Below are 23,780 nucleotides of genomic sequence, written 5' to 3'. Positions count from 1 at the left end.
TCTTTTGACTGTAATTGTAGGAGAGACCTCGAACGAGAACCATCTAGCTGAGTCTAGTCAAATCCCAAACTGTGAGAGATTAAAATGAGAAATGACTGTTGTTTGACATTGCTAAGTTTGGGGCTATTTGTTATGCAGTGATAGGTAACTGATACACTGAGGGCAGACCATGCAGGTGCAGGTGCATCCCTAGGGGGCAGCTGTTTGGAAGGGCGAATGGAACTTGGGTACATGTTTAGGGTGTCCACAGGCATGTGTGCAAGTTTGCCCCCAGTGTGGGGCAGAGCTGAGATGGCAAGAGAAGCGGGGGTCAGCTGGAAATTTCCACCCACCCCCTCTTCCTGGTTGGTGTATATTACCAGAGAGCCCTTCTATAAGAACAGCTGCTCAAATTTGCCCTTAAGGACTTGTGGTAGGCCCAAAAAAGGCCCCGCAAAGATAGTCATATCCTAATCCCTGGAGCCTGAAATGTCACCTTATATGGAAAAATCACTTTTGCAGATGTGATTAAGTTAATGACCTTGCAATGCGGAGATTATCCTGGATTATCTGGGTGGGCCTTAAATGCCATTACACATATCCTCATAAGGAGGCAGAAGGAGATTTGACCCACACAGAAGGCCACATGAAGACAGAGCAGGGAGAGATGGGAAGATGCCGGCCTTCAATACTGGAGTGATGCGGCCACAAGCCACAGGATGCCAGCAGCCACCAGAAGCCGGAAGAAGCGGGGACAGATTCTCCCTGAGAGCCTCTAGAGATAGCACAACCCTACTGACACCTTGATTTTGACCCAGTGGTACTGATTCTGGTTCTGGTCTCCCACACTCTAAGAAAAAAATTTTTCGGTTTTTTTAAGGCACTAAGTTTATGGTAATTGTTACAGCAGCCTCAGGAGTGAATCCAGGACCCCTTCACTCACCACGTCCCCCTCACAAATCCCCGTCCACATCCTCAACCTCCTGGACACACATTCCTCAGTTCAGACTTCTACAGAGCTCAGACCTGGGTTTGCTGGAAAGTTCTCCCATCCCTACCCTACAGGTAATGCCAGGAGCCACCACTGGAAAGAGTTGGATTTTCTCCGGATGCCAGGGGAGCACCTTTGACTCAAGTCTCAATGCCCGAGGTACCAGCTGGGCACTGGAGCCAGTGGAAAAAATACGACCACCACGCCAAAGGCAAGAGCACACACACCACCCAAACACGGCCCCCGCACCATCCGCTGCCATATGCCTGTGTTTCTTGAAAAAGAAGCTTGAGAGAACAAACAAAAAGAAATGTCTCCCCTCCTGAGGGGAGGGGGGGCATCCCTTCTCCCCAGCAGCCCTACCCACCATGGGATCTCCTGTCCCAGGGGCTCCCCAGTGGGGATGGAATTACCTGGGGCCCTGAGTTCTCGCCCCCTCCCCACTGTCCACCCATCGCTGCAGCTGGCAGAGAATAAAGCAGGCCACCGCCCTGACTTCCGCACCAGCGGGGCAGCTGGAGGGGGTCTTACACGGGCCACAGTACAACGGAAGGCAGCCCGGATTTGTGGTCGAGACACCAGAATCCCAACCCCACCTCTGACCCCAGTCCTTTCCCTCCTCCCTGCTCACAGAGCCCCCGTTATGTCCTGGCACCTAAATTCACACCTGGGGCAGCAAATTTTGGGGACGCCCCGAGGCCTTAGGTCAAGGCAATCCCACTCCCTCACCTGGGATTGGTTTAAGGAGAAGCATGGAACCCACTTCTGGCCACTGAGACACGAGGCTTCTAGGAAAGTTTTCCCTGCTCTTAGAAGGGGACCGAAACGAGGATGTCGGGATGGTCTGAATGTGACACCCCCAGCCGTGACAGCCATCTGAGGACCACGAGAGGAGCCAGTACAGGAGGTGAGGACAGCTGAGCAGACCCGTGGAACAACCTGGACGCTCATGATCTGGACCTGCCACCTCCGGGCTTCAGGCTGGATATAATAAAAGCCCACGTTTCATAAGCCTCGCTCAGTGGAGGTCTCTTTTTCTTGTAGCTAAAAGCATCCTAGTTAAGTCAACCTTTACCAGTTGTAAAAAAAAAAAACAAAAAAACCCACCCATTTGGGGAATTCCCTGGCAGTCCAAGGGTTAGGACCCGGCGCTTTCACTTTCAGGGCCTGGGTTCAATCCCTGGTTGGGGAACTAAGATCCTGCAAGCCTCGCAGTGTGACCAAAGCAAAAAACCATCCATCTGTTTTTGCCTCCTGGTCTATTTTATAACAGACCAACACTCCTTTTGTAACTGGCGGCTAGAGAGTGGCCATCCCATCTGGTGATCGACCCGCAGAAAGAACCTAGGATTCTGCGGCCAAAGGTGTAGCTGGTTCACTCAACCCTCTTCTCTCCTGCCCACAGAGCAGGTACTGGCTGCCCCACCCCTTCCACCTGCTGCCTGGTGGCCAACAGTCCTGTGTGCCTCAGGATGACCAAAGCCACCACCTAGGATGGAAAAGCCAGGGAAGGGAAGGCACTGGTCTCCCTGAAGTCCCAGAAGGCTGCCCCAGGGCTGGGCCACACTTTTTTTTTTAATATATTTTTCTTTCTTTCTTTCTTTCTTTCTGGCTGTGTCAGGTCTCAGTTGCGACACATGGGATCTTTTGTTGCATTGCGTGGGCTCTTCGTTGTGGCGCGGGCTTCTCTCCAGTTGTGGTGCCTGGGCTCAGTAGTCGTGGCTCGAGGGCTTAGTTGCCCTGCAGCATATGGGATCTTAGTTCCCCAACCAGGGATTGAACCCGCATCCCCTGCACTGGGAGATGGATTCTTTACTACTGGACCACCAGGGAAGTCCCAACCCTCACTTCTTAAGTCTCTGTTTCTCAGATTACTTACAACTGAACACAGTCCTAATGGAAACAGACTCCACGGCAAGCATCTTCATCAAACTCAGACTCACTTCTGCTTCCGTGTCAGGCCACAACCTTTGTTTTTTACTGTCTTTTTAAAAATTTTTATTGAATTTGTTACAATACTGCTTCTGTTTTATGTTTTGGTTTTTTGGCCGCAAGACATGTGGGATCTTAGCTCCCCAACCAGGGACTGAACCTGCACCCCCTGCATTGGAAAGAGAAGTCTTAACCACTGGACCACCAGGGAAGTCCTCCAACCATCTTGCTATATAGTTTATGTTTCTTTACGAATCTTTCAAATCCCTTCTGAAATAAGGTGGGATATAACTAAACAAAAATAAATCAATCCAATAACCTTTAAACAGCCCCAGTGCCGGGCACTGTTCAAGGAGAAAAAGCCCTTCCTTCCAGGAAGCAAGTTATTTCATCTCCCCAAACCTTGTTTTCCTCATCTGGAAAATAGGGCAAATCGGATGTACCTCACTGAACTGTTGAGGGATTAATTCCTGTCAGTTGAAATGGAATCTATTCTTATAGACCTCAGTCTCCAAGACTCTCTTGATAAATATCACCATCTCCTAATCCCTGCCATGGAGGAACATTGGCCCAAGCATCAGATTCGAGTTTCTCCAGCCAAAGCCCCCACCTGCTTCCTTCTAGTGGGTCATCTGGAGACAGAGGCGATGGCTGGTTGAACTTCCTTCTACCATGATTCCTCTCACAAAGCCTCTTTCCTCCACCCTATGCCACCCCAGTTCCTGGCACTCAGATGGTCAGAGGTGTTAGAAGGTAGTAGGGCTCTCATCCCACCCCTGGCATGCATCCAAGGCCGGAAGAAGTCTCAGCAGGATACTGGATGGACCGACTCAAGCACTGAAGGAGGGATCGAAAGAGGTTACTTCTCAGATCCATCCCAGGTTTGAGATCCTATATCATAGCAATGTGGATAATAATAAAATAATATTATTATTTTTTTATAATAATTAAAAATAATTATTTTAGGGCTTCCCTGGTGGCGCAGTGGTTGAGAGTCCGCCTGCCGATGCAGGGGACACAGGTTCGTGCCCCGGTCCGGGAAGATCCCACATGCCGCGGAGCAGCTGGGCCCGTGAGCCATGGCCGCTGAGCCTGCGCATCCGGAGCCTGTGCTCCGCAACGGGAGAGGCCATGACAGTGAGAGGCCCGCGTACCGCAAAATAAATAAATAAATATTATTTTATTAATATTATTATTATCAGTCTCCAAGAGATAATTATACACCCATGTCCATAGCAGCATTATTCACAATAGCCAAGTGTCCACTGATGGATGAATGGATAAAGAAAATGTGGTCTATACATACAATGGAATATTATGCAGCCTTAAAAAGGAAGGAAATTCTGACACCTGCTACCACATGGATGAACCTTGAGGACATTATGCCAAGAGAAACAAGCCAGTCACAGAAAGACAAATACCGTGTGATTCTACTTATAAGCGGCACCCAGAGGAGTCAAATCCACAGAGGCAGAGTGACATGTGGGTGCCAGGGGCTGGGGAGGGGGGGAGGGGGAGTTAGTGCTCAAGGGGGATAGAATTTCCATTTGGGAAGAAGAAAACAGTTCTGGAGATTTGTTGCACAATGATGTGAACGTACCTAAAGCCACTGAACTGTACACTTAAATACGGTTAAGATGGTAAATTTTACGTGATGGGTATCTTACCCCAATTAAAAAGTAATAAGGACTTCCCTGGTGGCGCAGTGGTCGAGAATCTGCCTGCTAATGCAGGGGACACGGGTTCGAGCCCTGGTCTGGGAGGATCCCACATGCCGCGGAGCAACTAGGCCCGTGAGCCACAACTACTGAGCCTGCGCGTCTGGAGTCTGTGCTCCGCAACAAGAGGGGCCGCGATAGTAAGAGGCCCGCGCACCGCGATGAAGACTGGCCCCCGCTTGCCACGACTAGAGAAAGCCCTCGTGCAGAAACGAAGACCCAACACAGCAAAAATAAACTGATTAATTAATAAAAAATAAGGAATGATATTTTTAAAAAAGTAATAAGAACACTAACAGTAGCTCCTGCCATTTACCGAGCGCTATCAAGGGGACCCATGATGCCAGGCCTGGTGACGCCCATCATCTCCCCAGTCTTTGATTCGTGACTGGCTCCTGAAGCCCCCCACTAGTCCATGTGCATTCATGTCACACTGGTAGAGGTTACAGGGATACAGGCTTTGACTCAACACAGGAAAAGCTACCCCACAGGAGGGCTGTCTCCAAATGGAAGACCAGGAGCCTCGTGGGCCCCGGGGTTCCCCGTCCCTGGGGGTTTTCAAGTGGAAGTTGCCCACTTATCAAGGCCTCTTAGAGAGGGTCTGTGCAAGTTTTTAAAGGAGAGACGGGCACCATCTGCAAAGATCCTTCCGTCAAGTCACCTGGCCTCGGGGTAACGTGGGCAGAGGTAGAAGACAGCTCACATTTACTTTATGTAGAAAGTGAGGCAAATTGGTAAACAGGATGGCGAGACCAAACTTCACCCACTTTAGAAAAGAAACTCTTAGTGCTTTTAAGTATACAATGTCATAGCACTCAGAGCTGGATGGACCCCCATCCGACCACCTCCACGTGCTTCTGGGGAAACCAAGGCCCAGAGGGGACGGACTGTACCCCAGACGCCTGCACACTCAGTGCAAGTTCATCCCATAACACGGGGTGCTCTCCCATGAGCTTCAGTGCTGTGCTGGTTGCAGAGTCTTTCTTATTCACCAGAGTAGGGCCTTTAGGGAGACACGCTTTATGTCTTTGAAAACGGGCGATAATCCAGATGGTATCCCGCTTTCAGTGCGTTGCCCATGTGTTTGCCTCCAATGCATTCTCCCTGATGCCTGGTCTGGTGAAAAAGACATCAGATGTATGAACAAAACACAGCTACACGCCATGCTACGGCCGAGTCTCTCCAAGATGATGAAAGAATCCAGGTGCGAAAGGTCACGCGGTAGAACTCCTTTTATGTGCGGTTCAAACACAGGCCAAACTGACGGACGTTACAGGTTGGGATGGTGGTCATGTTGGCAGGGAAGTGGGGTGGGCTGGCTGCTGGAAGGGGGCATGATAGAGGCCTCTGGGGGGCTGGGAATGCTCCAAACTTGATCTGGGTAGTTACCTGGGTGACTTGCTTTCTAACACTTATCGAGCTGCTGACGTAATAAATAGCTTTGTCCCCCCTCAATAAACCGCTTTAAAGAGACAGGTTTGGGATCCCCAGTTACGCAACACACAAGAAAGTTGTCCTGACACGTCTCCAGAGCTTTAACCGAGTTCCCACCCTTTGACCCAGTCCTTTAATCAATTCATCCTTTTTTTTTTCTCTTGGCCGAGCCGCAAGGCATGCGGGATCTTAGTTCCCTGACCAGGGACTGAACTCAGCAGTGAAAGTGTGAAACCCTAACCCCTGGACGCCAGGGAACTCCCTAACAATTTATCCTGAGAAAATTATCCAAAACACAAAGATTTATGTACAAAAACATTTCACCAAAGCATGTCCTACATCCGTAAATACACACGCCAACACACAAAAAAGGGAAATGGCAGACAACCTAAGTGCCCCACCGGAGCTGAAACCAGCATCATACAGACTAATGACCTCGCGGAAAAGCCTGGGATGGAGACTCCAGACATTTCATCTCCGTGGGCGGCATCCACGAGTGACTTGCTCTCCTCTACTCTTCTGCGTTTTGTAAATGATCTGCGGTGAGGAGTATGACTTTTGCAATTTGGAAAGAAATAACAGAAACCTCGTTCTTAAAAAAAAAAGTTTTTTTAAAGAACCAACCCACGTGCTGCCCCACCCCCGGGACAGGAAAGCAGCCCAGGCCCGGGCAAAGGGCAGACACGTGCATCACGCTGCTTCCTGGGGAAACGAGGGAGGCCTCCTGCCTTCCCCGCCTTCCGCTTGGAGGAGGAGCTGGGGCCTGGCCGTGGGAAGCCCCGCCCCTGCTGAGCCCTGGATTCTGGAAAGTGGGGCTTCAGCCCTCTCAGGTGGGGATGGGGGCTCATGAAGGTGAGCTCTCTTCTCAGAGCGGGCTCCCGAGGACCAGGCTAGGGCCACGCCTGTGCTCAGGGCGCTAAGCTAACGAAGGGAACCCTCAAACCCAGGCTCTGCCCCAGAGGGGACGGGGCAGGTGCTGTTGGCAGTGTGCGGGTGTCTGGGTCGCCTCAGGGGCCTGTCCCAGCGGGAGGGGAGGCCAGGCTCCGGTGGGCAGACAGCTCCCCGGGGGTCAGGTTTCCATTTCGTTATTTAAAGCCCGGCTCCTGGCGGGCAGGCAGGGGCGGCCACCGCCTGCGTGACCAGGATGAGGAATCGCAATCCTGACTCGGGCCCGCGTGCCCATGGCAACTGGCGTCGTGGCCTTGGAGACTAATCTCCAGGCTGCCAGCCCGCAGGGGCCTCTCTGGGCGGGGCGTCGCTCCTTGCGGAGGCCCTGGGCTGGGGAGCGGAGATCAGGCACTCTCCCAGCTGAGGAGGGGGCATCTGGCCTCGCAGCAGGGCCCCCAGCCAGGCTCAAAATGCACCAGTTCCCATGGGCACAGCCTCTGCCACACCCCGCCCCCAACTCATGGTCACGCATGTGGGGACATGACCATATGCGCACACACGCCAAAACCATCACACTTCATTCCACAGAGCACTGGGACAGACAGCAGGTGTTCCTGCCCTAGAGAGAGTCCCAGGCTGGGAGGAGATAGGATAGTTACAATAAAACAGACTTAGAAAGAAAGATTAAACACAGGGTGACACTCCTTGATTTGAGTGGTGGTTACACGGGGCATATACGTAGGTTAAAACTCATCACGCTGGACACTTAAGATTTATGCATTTTACTGTTAAGTAAATTATACTTCCGTCAAAGGTAAAAAGTGACACCCAAGAAGCACAGGATGGTGGAAGGCGGAATCAGGGAAGACTCCTTGGAGGAGGCGATACCCAAGCTGACTGCAGTGTGTCATGTCACGTGGGAGCAGGAGTTTGCAGGGGAGGAGCAAAGCCCGGGCAGCAATATCCAGGCACCACTCACCTACAAGGGGGATGACTGCTCTGCCCCCCGCAGGGCCCACCTCCTTGGAATAAAATGCTGAGCAAATACGGCAGGACCGTTTGAAGGAAACCCAACCACCAGCCAGGGCCGCCCATGTGTCTTGGTCGAGCCTGAGCCGAGCGCTGGGTTGAGTGGGGACGGGCCTGGCTCTGCGTGGCTGGAATGTCCAGGGCAGGGCAGGAAGTGGTGGGTGAAGACGTGGGCATGGTTGCTGGGGCCAGGTCAAGGACCTTGGACGGTCATCATTTGGGGGATGGGAACCACCGGCAGGTTTGGGGCGGGGGCAAGACAAGGTTAGTTTAGGGGTTCCTGGCAGGTGAACTACAGGGGGCAGGACTGGAGATGGGGATCTGGTAGCTACCAAGCTTCTGCAACAGTCCAGGCCAGGGATGGCCACGTCTGAGGCAGATGGTGGCAGTGGGGCAGAGGAGAGGAGGGGTGTGATCACTGGGCAGGGCAGAACTTTGTGACTGAGTGGATGGGGGTGTCCTGAGAGGGAGGCGCCCGGAGTGACACCCGGCTTTCTGGTTCTGTTGAGAGAGCGGATGAGGGTGCCCCCAGCTCAGCAGGGAACAGAGGGAGGAGGACAGGAGGCCTAGAGGCTGACTCTGGGATCCCGAGGGACACCTGGAGCCCGTGGGTGATCAGGGGCTGGGCTGGTTGGGAGCTCTGGGCAGAAGGGACAAGATGTGCAAGACATGCGGCAGGGCAGCAGCAAAGGCCTAGCGTGCCAGGGAGAACATAGTGGGAGAAGTCAGGGGCACTGAGGACAAGGGAGAGTCAGAGAGTCAGGGGAGGGGAAAAGGGTGGAGATCAGAGGTCAGGAGGCTGGCCAAGGAGCCTAGAGGAACACAAACACGGGGGTGGGAGGCGCGGCAAATGGGTGACCCCCGGGGAGCAGATGTAGAGGGCTGAGGAGTGGAAGCAGGTGGAGGCCGTGGGGTGTGGGCGAGAACGGAGGGGTGGGGAGGGCTCAGAAGGGCTTCATCCTTTAGGATGAGCAAACCTGGAACCAATCGGGTTGGATGGAGACACAGTCTCCGCTGGGGACCAGGTCCTTCCAGATGGACCCCAAAGCCTCCGAGTTCAGGACACAGGCCCAAGAACCCTTGTGCCAAGCCCTCTGCCAACCCAGGACAATGAAGAGTGCCGACCCCACGGCCGCTTCTTTCCATTGGACGGGAAGGTGTGTGCCGGTCAGCAGAGGCCGGACCCAAAGACCAGCCAGGGAGGCAGAGAGAGTGCTGGTCTCACCAGCCGCCCCAACAGGACGTGCCCACGTGGGGAGGGGGTTTTGTTTTGTTCACGGCTGTCCCCCAGAACCACAGCGGGCAGTCCATGATACTTGCTGGGTGGATGAATGAGTCACTGAAAGGAACCAGAAGCCTGAAGAGAGAGGGAGAGGAGACCAAGCGGAGCCAAACTCCACCATCCTTGGCATCCAAGGCCCTGCCCCGGCACGTCCAACCCCACCACGCCTGCACCCGGCCGGCCCGAGTGCCCCTGCTGCCCTGGCTGCCCCTCTCGGCGTGAGGAGGGGGCAAGTGCCTGGGCTTTGGGTCAAGCAAAGCTGGGATCAGGAGTCCACCCAGCTATCACCAGCCTGTGACTTCCATCGGGCACCCAAACCCTCCACGCGTTTCCTCCTGAGCGAAATGGTACCACCAAACGCGCCGCTCCCGGCATCGAGAGGATCACGTGTGACATAACGTGTGAAAAGCGTCTGGCTCGCGCCTGGAGATCCCACGGGCTCGTTAAAGAGGCAGCCGAGATGATGGTGATGACGGCTTCGCGCTGACATCACCTGCTGAGTGGCTGTCTCCCCCTGACATCACCCGTCTCATCATCTCCAGGCCAGCTCACCCGGGACTCCTGACGGGCAGCACAAGGACCCTTGTGTTCCCCTACGTGCTGGGGGGACTTGGGTGGGAAATGCAGGCCTGGCACTCAGCTGGGTGTCAGGAGACGGTGGGAAGAAGCTAGGAGGTACCAGCCCCTGGGGCGGGCGCATCTCCCGAGAGCCCCCCTGCCAGACGTAAACAGGCCTTCTCAGAAGGATGAGAAACCTGGACAAGGAGCCCCAGGCCCTGCCTTGTCGGGAAAAGGCTGGGCGGAAGAAAGCTAGTCACCTGTGGGTGAGCTAATCGGGCCGCCGGGCTCGCTCACGGGCCCCCACCCCAACTGGCAGCCCAGCCCCGCCCTCCTTCCTCCTGTTTCTGGCTTCTACTCAACCCGGCCCCCTGACCTGTGAGCCACCAGGGGTGTGGAGCAAGGGTCCCAGGAACCCATCGGAAGGAACCTAGCTTCTAACTCCTGATGACACCCTGAAGTGGAGCCTGGGCACCACCCATCTCTGAGCCTCAGTTTCCCCATCTGTAAGTGGAGAACTTGGGCTAGAAGTTCTCAGCTCCAGATGGAAGGATCACCACGACCCCTCCCCGGCATCTGGCCTCTATACCTGCCCTGATCCACTCCAGAGCAGTCATCTGAGCCACCCGCCCCCTCACACCCCTTCCTCATTTCCGGCCTGTCCACAGGCACTACCCCCAACCTGGATGCCCTCCAGCCCCCCCACCCTCTTGTTCTTACTCCTTTCTTTCATTCTATTTTTAAAAATGGTTTATTTATCGATCTGTTTATTTATTTTGGCTGCGCAGGGATCTTAGTTGCAGTACACAGGATCTTCCTTGCGGCACATGGGATCTTTATTTGCAGCAGATGAACTTCTTAGTTGCGGCATGCATGCGGAATCTAGGTCTCCGACCAGGGATTGAATCCGGGCTCCGTGCAAGGGGAGCGCAGAGCTCCCACTGGACCACCAGGGAAGTCCCCTGTTCCTGCTCCTTTAAATCCTGACCACATACACTCCAGGACCCTTTCCTCCTGCCCTCCCCATTCCGGGGGCTCCCCCAGTCCTAGTCCTGGGCCTGTCCACCCCCCTGAGCCCCTTAACCACCTGAAGGATGCCACAGGACCCTAACTAATTGCACAGTATTTTCACTGCACCTGTTATGACACAGACCTAGAACTGGGGTGACTCAGGCCCAGTTCCCACCCCAGAGCTCCCAGGCGGGGAAAGAGAAGCCGAAGGTTATAAATGGTGACCCACACATGAGAGAGGAGGCCACCTCCGTTCAGAGGTCCACTCATCAGGTATTTGTCAACTGCACCTGCTGCCTCCCCAGGTCCCTGCACCCTCTGTCCACACACTCACGCACACGTCTCATGGCTGACACGTGCTGGTGCCCCAAGTCCCATTCATTCCTTTCACAAATAGTTAAGTGTCACCTGCAGACCCACTGTGTGCTCTAGACGAGGAACGCCACCAGACGGGGAAGATGGAGCCACACGGGATGGAGCCACATGGTCCATCCCGGGGGTGTCATGGTGAATCCCTGCCCCTGCAGGATAAGGGGGTTGGTGCACATCAATGACCAGGTCCCCAGGGGATGACACGCATTCTTTTGCGGCGGGACACTCACAGGCTCCCGCACACAGGTGCACACCAGTCACCCCTCCCCGGCCACAGCTGCTTTCACACACCATCACATTGGAGGCCCCTGCACCCTGGGAGCGGGGCAGGATCTAGATCATCATCCGTCCTATGCTGGACAGCTGAGGCCCAGCGTGTAGGTGACCCGCCCTCCACCGCACAAGCCGGGGGAGCCAGGGTTCCAGGCCACATTCCCGCTCCTCTCCCTGGCCCTCCCCTCCTGTGTGTACTCAGGTGGGTGCACAGACACCACTTCCTGCTCCAAACTCATGCCCCCATCTCCACCCTCACTTGGGCGAGGGGAGCCTAGCTACCTCGATCTACCGGGGACAACCTGGGGCTCCCCTAAAGCTCCAGCCAGGTGATGTGATTCAATAAAGTGACCCCACGGGCTTCCCTGGTGGCGCGGTGGTTGAGAGGCCACCTGCCGATGCAGGGGACACGGGTTCGTGCCCCCGTCCGGGAAGATCCCACGTGCCGCGGAGTGACTGGGCCCGTGAGCCATGGCTGCTGGGCCTGCGTGTCCGGAGCCTGTGCTCCGCAACGGGAGAGGCCACAACAGTGAAGGGCCCGCGTACTGCAAAAAAAAAAAAAAAAAAAAAAAAAAAAGTACCAATAAAGTGACCCGTGCCTGCCCTTCTCTCCCAACCCCAGGGACGCGGACAGCCTGGAGGAACGCAGCCCAGGTCACACCATTCCCTCCTTAGGGCCTGATCACTGCTGATGGGCAGCACCCCCCCCCCTTCCAAAAGCCCATGGTCTCGGGAGCGTGCACAGGGCCAGCCCTTGGGAGATCTGGGTCTAACTGACGGTGTGCCACCTGCCGGGGCTGTGTGACGTAGAGCAACCTGCTTCCCCTCTCTGGGCCTCAGTCTCCTCCTCCCGTAGACACGTATGGCACCCTGCTCCTTCCTTCCTCACAGAGCAGTGGTGGGAGGTGAGAGCCAGGCCCCAACGGAGTCTTTCTATCCAAATCCCACCTTAGCCTGGGTCCTGGCTGAACCTCACTTTTCCACAAAGCCTCACAGTACGGCCATCCTTATCAGCAGCTATGTGTGACCACCCAGTGCTGTGCTGTTAGCATCCTTCTTTCAACCCCCTACAGCAACCCTCCAAGCACAACTCTACCCATCTGACAGATGAGGACACAGATGCTCAGAAACGCTGAGTAGCTTGCCCAAGGTCACACAGCAGGAAGACTTTGGGGCCAGCTTCAAAGCAAAGCCTGCCAGAAGCAAACATGTGCCCGACACCCACACACCTCCCCTGAGCAGCGCCCCAAGCACGGCTCACTGCCCAGTGGCTCGCGTGCGGGTATCTGCAGAAAGGCTGAGGGGTCCTCCCTTGGTTCGTTATTCCAAACTGTCTTTTTTGCCTCCCTCAAGAGAGTGAGGGGCTTCAGGACAGCGGCCGGGCCTCCTTTCTGGGGTCGCAGTGAGGCCCAGCGTGGGAGTCATCATGGGTCCTGACAACCAGAAGGGACCCTACAGATACGGAGATGTAATTTTCTGAGCCAAAAACAGGGCGGAGGGCGGTGCCAAGATCGCGGACCTTCCGGGACGTTGGGATGAGTTTCGGAGACGGTGGAGATCCTGGCAGCTGTCAGTCCTCCGTGACGTGGGGTCGCCCAGTCTGCCCTCACGTCTGCAACAGCAGACACCAAGCCAGGAAAATGGGAGCAAGGAGGCACTGGTTTCATTGCCAAAAAAGAAACCCTGTCTGAAGCCTGGGATGAGAAAATCACTCCTCTTCCAAAGTTCTGTCCCTGCAGAAGGGCAGGCCGGCAGGGAGGGGTCCCAGGCACTGCCCCTGGCATCCCTATGTCCCCTCCCATTGGGCTCCAGGGTCCTGGCCCTCCAAGGCCTGCAGGGTGAGAACCCTGGTGGGACTGACATAGCTCTGAACTGGCTCCCCAAGGTGGGTGGTGGGCACCCGGACCTTAGCCAGCGCCAGCTCTGTGCCACGCCCACCTGCCCACCACCCCACGTGCTCACGGAAGCCTCGAGAGCTCTCGGCAGCGCCGTGAGGACGGACGCAGCCCACACAGGCAGTGACTCAACATCTCACCAGATGAATGTAGCACCTGCATCACCAAGACTGGGTCCACCCGTACCAGGAGCGTCACTACCCACGATACTCCACCTGCCCACCCCTGCCCCCGGGCTCCAGGGGTCTCTTTTTTAGGCAGTCCTTCCAGTTCGTCAGCCCCACTCTACAGATCCCAAGGATGGTGTCCGCTGGGATTTACCCTGGACACATAATGAGGCTTGAGGTTTCCCCGAGGTGACACCATGAGCTCCCGGGGGCAGAAATCGGTGCCCCTCTCTCCTGCTTGGTCCCAGGGGCCATCAGCCTACACTCCATTACGTCAACTCCTCAGCAGCCCCCTGCCTCCTGCCTCTGAGCAGAATCTACAGCCGCCAGGTCCCGCTGCGGACTCTCCTCTCTCCTCCTCTGGGGTGTTTCCCATACCCTGATCACTCTCACTCCCCTACCACCCCCCCCCTCACCACGGTCTGCCCCCAGACCTCCCGCCAGCTGTCTGCCTCAATGCGTCCACCCAGCCTCCGGAAGAGGAAGCCCGGGGAGGCTCCGGGGCACCTGCCGGAGGACAGGGAGCCCTGGACCAAGAGTCACGAGATGTGGTTTTGGATCCTGATTCTTGTAACTCTGGGACCTTAGCCACGTGTCTTCCCAGCCCTGGGCCTCGGCTTCTCCATCTGAAAAGGAAAAGAGGCCCCCTCCAGCTCTAAGGGTTGTGGCACACCCCATCCAGGAGGCTCGGGAGTAGGGGAGGGGGAAGGGTGCCTGAGGAAGGTGGCACGGGGGCTCCCACAGAAGCTCTGGGCCCCAGCCCTGGACAGAAGTCACATCCTGAAAGACAGACCCCGACTGGTTGCCAGGGGATGAGTGTGTGTGTATCTACTTAATGGGTCAGGACTTCTTTCTGGAGTGATGAAATGCTCTGAAATTAGACCATGGCGAACACTGCACAACTTTATGAATATATGAAAACACACTGCAGTGTACAGTTTACTTTTTTTTTCTTTTCGACCGCACTATGCAGCACACGGGATCTTAGTTCCCTGACCAGGGATCGAACCCGGGCCCCCTGTGGTGGAAGCACGGAGTCTTAACCACTGGACCACCAGGGAAGTCCTGAAGTGTGCATTTTAAAGGAAATAATTTTCAAAAAAAAAAAAAAAAAATCCAACATGCTAGAGAGGAAGAGAACAAAGTCCCTAAAGGCACCACTGAGCCCCAACCCGAGGCTCTGAGGACCTACCCACAGGCTTCTTCCTGGGGGGGCTACATAAACCCCTCTTTGTTTACGCCTCTGTACTTGGGCTTTCTATTACCTGGAGCCAACACGCTCCTAACTGATGGTCTCGCCCCTGTGCCACCCGCCGGGACTGGAGGGGGCTCCGCACACTGGGCGGCATGTGTCTGACGCTGGTGGTCAGGACTCAGCTAAACGTCAAGTTCCTGGGCACGGTCGCTGCCAGCAGCCTCTGGATCGCCACACAGATGTGTGCACACGCACGTGCACGCACAAAAGCGTGTGTCTAAATAATCCAGGGGATTAACTGTTCTGAGGCTTCACACTTGTGCTCTCTCCACACGCACCAGCTGCCCTTCACGGAGGGGGAACCCCCCAAACTGGTCTGCACACAGTGCCCCCCACCACCATTGCCATTACCCCCCGGATGCCTCTGAGAGGCACAGCCAGGCCAGCAGAGGCAGCAACTGGGGACGAGGGGGTGAGCCTGTGAGAGCTGGGATGGAAGGGTGGAAAAGCCCCTTGACCTTCCAAGGCCCCGCCCCAAATGTCCTGGCACCCAGCTTGCTTCTAATTCACTTAACAAGTGGGTACAGGACACTCACTGTGTCAGGCAGCGAGCTGGGGGCAGGGATGCAGAGGGACAGGGCAGCATGGCCCTGTCCCATTGGAGGGAGACAGACAAGTACAAGGCCAGTTGGAACACAGCAGGCGAGGGGCGCTGAGCTGTAGGAACACAGAGGAGGGGCACTTAACACAGACCCGGGAGGGGACATCAGAGAAGGCTTCCGGAGGGAAGTGACATCCAAGCTGGGACCCGCAAGAGTTAGCCCAGTGAAATGGATGGGGAGCGGGACAACGTGTTTAAAGGAGAAGCAATAGCACGTTGGGAAGCAAGACGGGACCGCAGTGTGCTCTGAAGACGGATGAAGCTCATCGTGGCTTCCACAGGGACAGGCAGGGCCTGGCTGGGAGGGAGGCAATCAGATGGTCTTCACCTGGACCCAACACAAGACCCCCCCCAAGCTGGTCCCCGCAGAGGACCTTCTGGAGCGTCATTCCCCATCTCTGGACCCTTTCCTACACTGCTGCCCCCACCTCGCCCCACCCCAGAATGCCCACCCCAGACTACTCCTGAATCCCACCCGTCCCCCAGTCACCTCCTGCAGGCTGCCCCCAGGCCCACTGGGGAGTACGGTGGGGCCCACACCCCTGGGTAGCCCAGCACCAAGGTAGGACTTGGCATCGGGACACCTGATCACCCACCCCAAGGGTCTGAGAGGGGGACACGCCAAGGGGACTGAGCACTTCTACCCCTGGGGTTTTCCCAGCTTACAGAAACAGAGACTCAGCACAGCCCACGCGCCGCGGGCAGAGTAGGCAAGAGCAGAGCAGGGAATAGTGGTGGCCAGGTCCTCTCTGGGCAGGCCTGGAGCTCTCCAAGGGCCAGCCTCTGGGATCATCGTGTGACAAGTTGAGAAAACACTCTTCACTGGGATGGGGACCAGCTTCTCCCAACTGAACACGCAGATCCTCCCAAGAACCCTGTCACGCAGGGATAACCACACTCATTTGTTCAGGTGAGGCTCAGAGAGGTAAAGTCACTCGTCTGAAGTCACACAGCAGGTGAGGGGTAGAACTGGGGCTCCAACCCTTGCCTGTCTGGTTTCAAAGGCTCTGATGGTTAAACGGCACCCTGCTGGGAAGTGGGGAAGCTCTAAGGAAGCCAAAGGAGCCCACCCCCAAGGAGGGGCACTGGCCTCCCACCCAGGGCGTCCAGGAGCATCTCCCCGCCCTGCATGTGCAGAGAACAGAGCATCTGAGGCAGTGGCTGGCTCCAGGAGGGCGGGTGGGCAATGGACCAGGATCAGAGGGAGGATGTGGTTAGCCTATCCACCCAGAGGACTGCACCCCCCAGCCAGGGTACACGTGGAGAACAGGGGCACCTAGCTCCTTCCCAGAGGCCCTACCTTTCCCAAGCTGGGCCTCTCTGCTGAAAGCCACCACACCTGAAAAACCAGCTCCTGGATAAACATGAGACACCAGATGGGCCCAGTCACAAGACCCCCTTGGAGCCCGCCAGGACCACCTTGGAGCTGGCTGGGTGGGTGGGCAGGCAGGAGTCCTGCCTGCTCCAGGGAGCCACCCAAGGGCCCTTCTGCACAGGGCTAGCCTGCCATGGTCCCTCCACCGAGTATAGCCCAAGGGTGGGACTCAGGGGTCCAGCTTTTGAGGACATGGGGGAGGGGACAATGGTGGGGTAGAGGGGGGGGGCAGCTGGCTCATCAGGAAAAGTCAATGACTTCCTCACAAGAAACAGTTAAAACCCCCCAAATCTCTCAAGACACCCATAGGCCATGCTGCTGTCACCCACGGTGCTCCCTTTCCTTAGGAAGCCACGACCCCTGGGGGGCCCCCCTTCACTCAGGGACCGCCATTCATGAGCCCACGGGCAGCGCTGCCTCCATTTTCTAGATGGTCAAACTGAGGCTCGGCAGACTGGCCGTCCTCCAAGCCACGCACAGCAGGCAGGCGGCAGAGCTGGAATCGGCCTGACCAGGAGCTTGGGACCAACCGAAATCTCAGTGCTGCCGTCCACACGGACATTCAGCACATCTGTGGATCTCAGATGGGTGGCAACCAACGTTTTATCCAGAGCCCTAACAGGTAACTTGGATAGAAGTGGCCCTACTCCAACTCAGAGGGGGACACGGGGTGCTGGAAGCCCGCATGTCCCCACCTCCTTCCCCTGCGGGGTCCCGTGCCCTCCAGGGCTCTGCGGAAGCCCAGCAGCTTGTGTGACCCCTGCTGAGGCTCATGCTGGCCCTGGAAACCAGATGCTCTGTTCTGTTCACAGATGACCAGGCCGAAGTACAGAGACGTGGTGTCACCCACCCGAGGTCACACAGTCCCATTCTGTCTGACCCTAAATCAGGCTCCTGCCTGCCCTCCTTCCATATCCGCTTGTTTCAGGAAAACACAGAATTTGTATCCCAAACTATAGAGCTGCAGAAGTGGAGACCAGGGACTCACTGCCAGAGACCCCCAGACTCCTGGGGGAGCGGGGCACACAGAGACGGGCAAGGCACCACCGGGCACAGAGAACTTCCCTCCCTTCAGGTTCACCCTCTGCCCCCAGAGCATCAATTGTCCAGGAAGCCACCTGGTCATTGGGCGGGTGGAAGACTGCAGCCCTGAGGGCGGCTGCAGGCAGGTGTAATTTCATCGGGAGCTCCCCGTTTGTGCAAGTCACCAGAAACGGAGGATGAAATTCCAGCTCTGCAGACAGAAGTGTGCAGCGATCCTGGCTCAGGGTCAGCTCTCAAAGCGGGTGGGGAAGGGGTGTCTTTGTGAACATGAGGAAAAGATACCCCCTCCTCTGGGCGGCCCCGAGCCGGAGCTCAGCTCTCCTCCACGAGAAGAGCGGCAGAGCTCTGTGGTATAGCCGTGCCGTGGAGTACTACTCAGCCACAAAAAGGACCAGCTCCCGATGCCCCGACAATGCATTAGGCGGAACGGAAGAAGCTAGACGCAGGCTGCATACTGCGTGATTGCATTTATATGACGCGCTAGAGGATGTGAAGCCATAGAGACAGAAACCAGATCAGGGGTTGCCAGGGGCTGGGGGAAGGGAGGGGGCTGGCTGCATACCGGCTTGAGAGAACCTTTGGGGGGGATGGAATGTTCTACGTCTTGACAGGGGCTGGGCTATGTGAATGCATGCATTGGTCGAGTTCCTTGGACGGCACACTTAAGCCCTGGGCATTTCACCAGATATTCCTCATCCCTCGACAATATACATGATAACACGTGGGGTGAGCCCTTCCTACGTGCCGGCCTGGGGCTGGATGCCAGGACCTGAGACCCTGCAGACCTGGTGCCTCTGCAAGTTTCGCACTAGCTTGTGGAGTGACCGACGGATGGATGGACAGATACAGACCCCCGCATAGGGCAATTCTGCCAGTAGCCAGAAAATGTACCTTGAGACCCCACTAGACCCCACCAGCAAACAGGCCTGGCCCTGCCCAAGCCTCCAGGAGAGAAGCAGCCTGAAGAGTCTCCTCCAGCTACAGGCCAGGAAGGGACATGGCCTCAGCTGTCCCTCCTTCCCCAACCACACAGCCAGGCCGGGCACCTAGGAGCTGCCCAGGACCCCAAGCCCTCAAGCTGGGACTTCTCGCCTCTGGCTTCCCACCCCGTCTCCACTCCAGACCTGCAGTGGTGTGACCCACCTACCACCCTCTGGAGCCTCCACCATGCAACTCCGAACCCCCCAAAACCACAGCACCACCACCGGGCTCAGGCAGGGCGGGGGCATCATCGCCACTTCGCACACAAACACACAGCCCGCTGGGGGCAGGGGACGTGGGTCACTCCCTGGCCTTGGGCCCTCCTGTGACATTCCAGGGGCCTCAGTGCAACACAGGGGCTGGGGCTTCTGCCTCGGATGGTGGCATGGCAGCGGGGAGGTAATTCCCAGCAACCAGCATGCTGTAACCACCCGGCATCCCTTTAAAGGGACAGCCCCTCAAACCTGTGACCAGCCCACCAAGGACCCTCCCCTACCAGGGGCCCCGGAGGTGCGATCTCCAGCCTTGGAGAGGGGAGCACCAGAGACACGGCCTCCCAGGGCTCAGGCCTGGCTCTGCAAATCCTAAGTCGGCGTCAGACAGGGCGACCCCGGCAACCTCCCTGCTCCTCCCAACACTTCTTCATACACCGTATGGACTGCAGTGGCACAGAAGACTGAACACCAGGGCCTCCCAGCCTGGGGATCCCTGAGGCCCCACGCTACCCAGGCCTAACAGGAGATCTGGACGCTTGGACCCCGGACAGGAGAAAGCCCAACCGAGGAAATGAGAATCGCCGCTGCCTGATTCAGACTCGCTCTAGACCATCCCCCGCCCCTCAGGTTGAGTCCTGACCCCAACTCCAGGCCCCAGCCACACCCTGAGTCCCTCCCTAGCCCCCAACAGTCTCACTGCCCAGAGGCCGCAGCGGAAAGGTTGCCGGAAAAAAACACAAGACCCCCAGTTCAGTCTGAACTTCAGGTAAACAGGAAGTAAATTTTTAGTGTCACTGAGAGCCCCAATACTGCATGATCTGTTGCTTATCCGAAATCCAAATGTAACTGGGTGTCCCTCTTTTAACTGGCTAAATCTGGCAGCCCGGAGCAGGTGGTCCTGAAGGAGGGAGACAGGTGGGCACACAAATAGCTGTGGGTCAGCCAGGCCCAGCTCGGGACCAGGAGGGAGTTCGGAGCGAGAGCTCTGCTCCCTGCCGGGCACACCCCCGCCACTCACGCCAAGCCCGTGCCTGGTCAAAGCAAAGCCTCACCCCGAAGTGAACAAGGGCAGTGCCCCACGCGCCATCCTCCCCCAGCGCTCGGAGCCTCTTTGTGTCATCAGACACAACCCATAGCACGAAGTCTGAACTGACGAAATATCAACCCCAGTGAGACAGTCCCAGCCAGACATCCTGCAAATGAGGAACCCGGGCGGGCGCCCAGCGAGGCTGGCTCCCCTTGGGACTCACCTGGACACCCCAACATTTACACCCAGAAGTCTCCACTGTCACCCTGTCACCAAAGGGGTGACATGCCACTGTCTTCGGACCAGGTTTGTCTCCTTCACTCCTCCCATATAAAACAATCCTCCCCACCTGCCCCTGCTTGTGAATTCCTGCCGGGAATTCCCTTCCAGTCACCACAAGGGGTCACATCTCATAGGCCCCACATCCTCCCGGGGGATCCCGAGCCCTCGGTCCTGGGTCTCGCTCTGCTCTCCGGGACTTGTGAATTAACCCTGCAGCTCCTGTTCCCAGTGCCCCCTGAGGCCTCCACAGAACCCCTGGAGCTGGCATGCCCTCCTGGTCTGTCCCAAGGAAGCTGGCTCTGTCCTGGCTGCAGGGCATCAAAGAGAGAGATGTCCGCAAGTGGCTGAGAGTCGGAGGATCAAGAGACGCTGGATGGATGACGCTCAGGGAGCAAAGCCCCAGACTCAGGTTTGGGGGAGACACAGGCTGGGGTGATGGGGTGAGGAGCCTCCCAGAGGATGTGGGGCAGGAAGCTCAGGAAAAGACCCTGGGATTCCAACCATTGTGGGAATCTGCCCCAGAGACGGGAATTCAGGAACAAGGCGAGAAAGTGTGCTTAGCAATTCGGACCCTGGGGCAGGACTTCATTCATTCATTCACTCAATAAGTATTTGGGGACCAGCCCTGGGGCACCATGGAACCAAAAGCAAGCCTCAGTCCCCGCCCTGTCCCTAGTACAATCGGGACATGTAACTCTTGATTAAGATCAATGTTGGGACAGGGGAAGGACAGAAATGTCATGGGGACACAGAGGTAGCACCTTGGCCAGTCCTGGGAAGGTCTGGGAAGGCTTCCGGCTGGAGGACATGACAGCCAGCTGAGTCCTGACAGAGGAGAGGAAAAAGGCAAATTCTACAGCTCTTATCCCCCATCCTCACCAAGTGGGGCCATTTCAGGAAGCCCTGCCCCTGCAGGTGGGAAGAACCTCTGAGGTGAGAGGAACGGCACGTGCAAAGGCCATTCAGGAAAACTGTAAGATTGCAGGTTTCAAAGAATGGGCCCAGGAGGCAGCGGGTGGGCAGACGAGAGCCAGAGGACACGAAGCAGAACCTGGAATGAGGATGGACCAGCAGATGCGGTCTGTGGTTCCAAGGTCACGCTTAGGACACGAGAGCCCCAAGCTGTCACCCACCACATCACCCTCAGATCCTCACCCGGGGTCTCCAACAACTGGGCCATTACCAAACTGGGGACGCCCTGGCTGCTGGAGACAGGGAGGCTGCAAGAACAGCTGTCTCCGAGACCCCTATCATTACGTCTGCCTTTCCGACTATTTCCAAGCATCAAACAACTAGAACCACGTCAGAAGGCTAGCCAGCTCGGGGAGACTGCCTTAAACGAACAGATGAAGCACACTGCAAATAAATGACCCTTCCTCCAGCATCTAGAGAACGGTCCTCCTAAGTAGGTTAAGCCTGCCCCTACAATGCTACCTTCCCAGACCCAGTTTTGCAACCTTTTCCCCCCACATTTTGAACAAGTGGTCAGTGAGTGGCGGCCGAGAACCAACCCTGCCTCGCTTCCTCCGCTGGGGTCCTCTGGGACCCTTTGAGTCACAGCCACAACTTTCTAGGTCACCCTCGGAGCAGGGTACAGAACGGGGTGTGGTCTTAAGCTCCCCACCTCCCAAAAGCAGATTGGGGGCTCCGACATCCTGTCCCCTTGGGGCCAGGCCTATCCCTTGGTCCACAGGTCCCTGTTCAGAAGAAGGCAGAGTGTACCCCCCACCCTCCTGGACCCCTACTCCTGATGGCCACCTGACCACCCCCATCCTTTCTGCCCTTGTGCCCGGCCCCTCCCTGCCAGCAGTCACCAGCCTCCCCCCCACCACTGCCTCTCACTCTGAATAAATAATCGATGTCGATGCCCTTACCCTTTGGGAATGACGTTGCTGAAATAAATGGGCTGCTCAGAGGCACCTCCCCAGCCCGGAGGCCCCAGGTCAGTACCAGGGAGCAGCAGTCCTGGCCACCGAGCAACCAGACACACGAGGGAGACGATGGCCAGAGGGGTCAGAGCAGCTTCTGGCCACCCCTTCCTTCTGCTGTGGGCAGTAAGAGAAGCCCCCGCAAATGCCCACTCCTCTAGAAGCTGTCCGGGCCTGCCCCACGCCCCACATCAACAGCACCATACTCCACCCAAGGCCATCGCTTTCCCCACGTGCCGGGCAAGGAGACCCTACATGCCAAGCTCCCTCACTTGGGCTATGATGTGGACACAGGAGCCACCCAGCCCAGGTCTAGTCCTGGAAGCCTGGGTCACAGGGCCAGATGTCCAGGGCTCGAGCCCCCTCCAGCAATGCCGGGAGGGCGGAACTCTCAGATGCACTGTCCCCCTCTCCCCTGGGCCCAGGCCGGGGCATCACCCCTCTCCCTGGCCACAGGCAGGGGCTGGGGAACCCAGGAAAGGCATTAAGCCCATCATCCTCAAAGCCCATCCACAGCCTATGGCTGGTCCAGGGGCCTCCCCACCCATCTGCGGGAACTCAGAGACCACCCACAGACAGAGCATCCCCAACTTGCTCCTCTGAAAGCTTTGCGACCCCCACTGCCATCCTCTGAGTCTCCTTCCCCCACCCCACGAGGAGCTCAGCTGCCACCACTCAGGCCAGCCCCCTCCCCAGGGACCCCAACAGGAACCACTGTGCCGGGGCAGTCCTGCCTGGCTGTCCTGTTCAGTCCTGCCTGAACTCAGCCTATAAGTGGGGGGCACCGGCCAGGAGACCGGCCCAGCCCGAGAAAGGCGGAGGTGGGGGGAATTGGGGGGCGGGGGCCGCGGCCTTCCCAGCCCCCTCCGCTCCCACACTGGCGCCCGCCGTCTGGGCAGCACAACTGACCTCATTCGCCAACTGCAGCAGCCTGCGGGCGCCCGCTGCCCGCCCCGGGCGCCCCTACATCCGGAAGGGCCGGGGGGTGACAGCTCCCGACTGCCACCCCCTCCCGGCAGGTGGGGGCGGCCGTCCCTCCCCTCCCCCGGCCCGAATTATAATCCCAGTCACGTGCCTCCCAATGCACCCAAAAGCCGGACCCAGATTCTGTAACACCTTGAGGGGGAGGGGCGGGGGCCCCGGGGGGGGGTGGGAGGAGAGGGGAGAAGGGCCTCGGCGCCCGCCCCCCGCAAAAGTTTCTCCTACCTTGGAGGATCCCCAAGCGCTCCTGCCAGCGGCGCCCCGGCCCCGGCCCGCGGCCAGGACTCAGACTCCTGCCGCTGCCTCCTTAATTAATCCAGGAGAATGGGGGAAGGAGAGGCAGAGGGAGGCGCGGAGCGGCGGAGGGGGCGGGCGGGAGGAGAGCGGGGCGCTGGGCGGGGAGGGGGCCCGGCGGGGGCTCTCGGGCCGGCCGGGGGGCTGGCGCTCGGCGGCCCCCACCCCCGGCGCGGGCTGCGGCGGAGGGCGGGGCGCGGCGCGGGGAGCGGAGCCGAGAGCGGGAGCGCAGGGAGGCTCTTTGTTCTGTAATCCCAGTAAGATTGCC

At 57.4% G+C, this 23,780-nt stretch overlaps 1 protein-coding gene across 1 annotated transcript in view; it reads right to left on the bottom strand.

Moving 5' to 3' along the window:
- Positions 1-23,565, bottom strand: part of GTF2IRD1 (GTF2I repeat domain containing 1) — a 111,608-nt gene extending 88,043 nt beyond the window's left edge. The window contains exon 1 of the mRNA XM_082670524.1: positions 23,444-23,565. The gene's annotated coding sequence lies outside the window, so the exon portion shown is untranslated. The remainder of the gene's footprint in view (positions 1-23,443) is intronic.
- Positions 23,566-23,780: the final 215 nt, after the last annotated feature.

The sequence above is a fragment of the Grampus griseus genome, assembly GCF_964374135.1.
Source record: "Grampus griseus genome assembly, chromosome: 14".
NCBI lineage: Eukaryota > Metazoa > Chordata > Mammalia > Artiodactyla > Delphinidae > Grampus > Grampus griseus.
The sequence above is the reverse complement of the archived record's forward strand: the minus strand, read 5'-3'. Positions and strand labels throughout refer to the sequence as shown.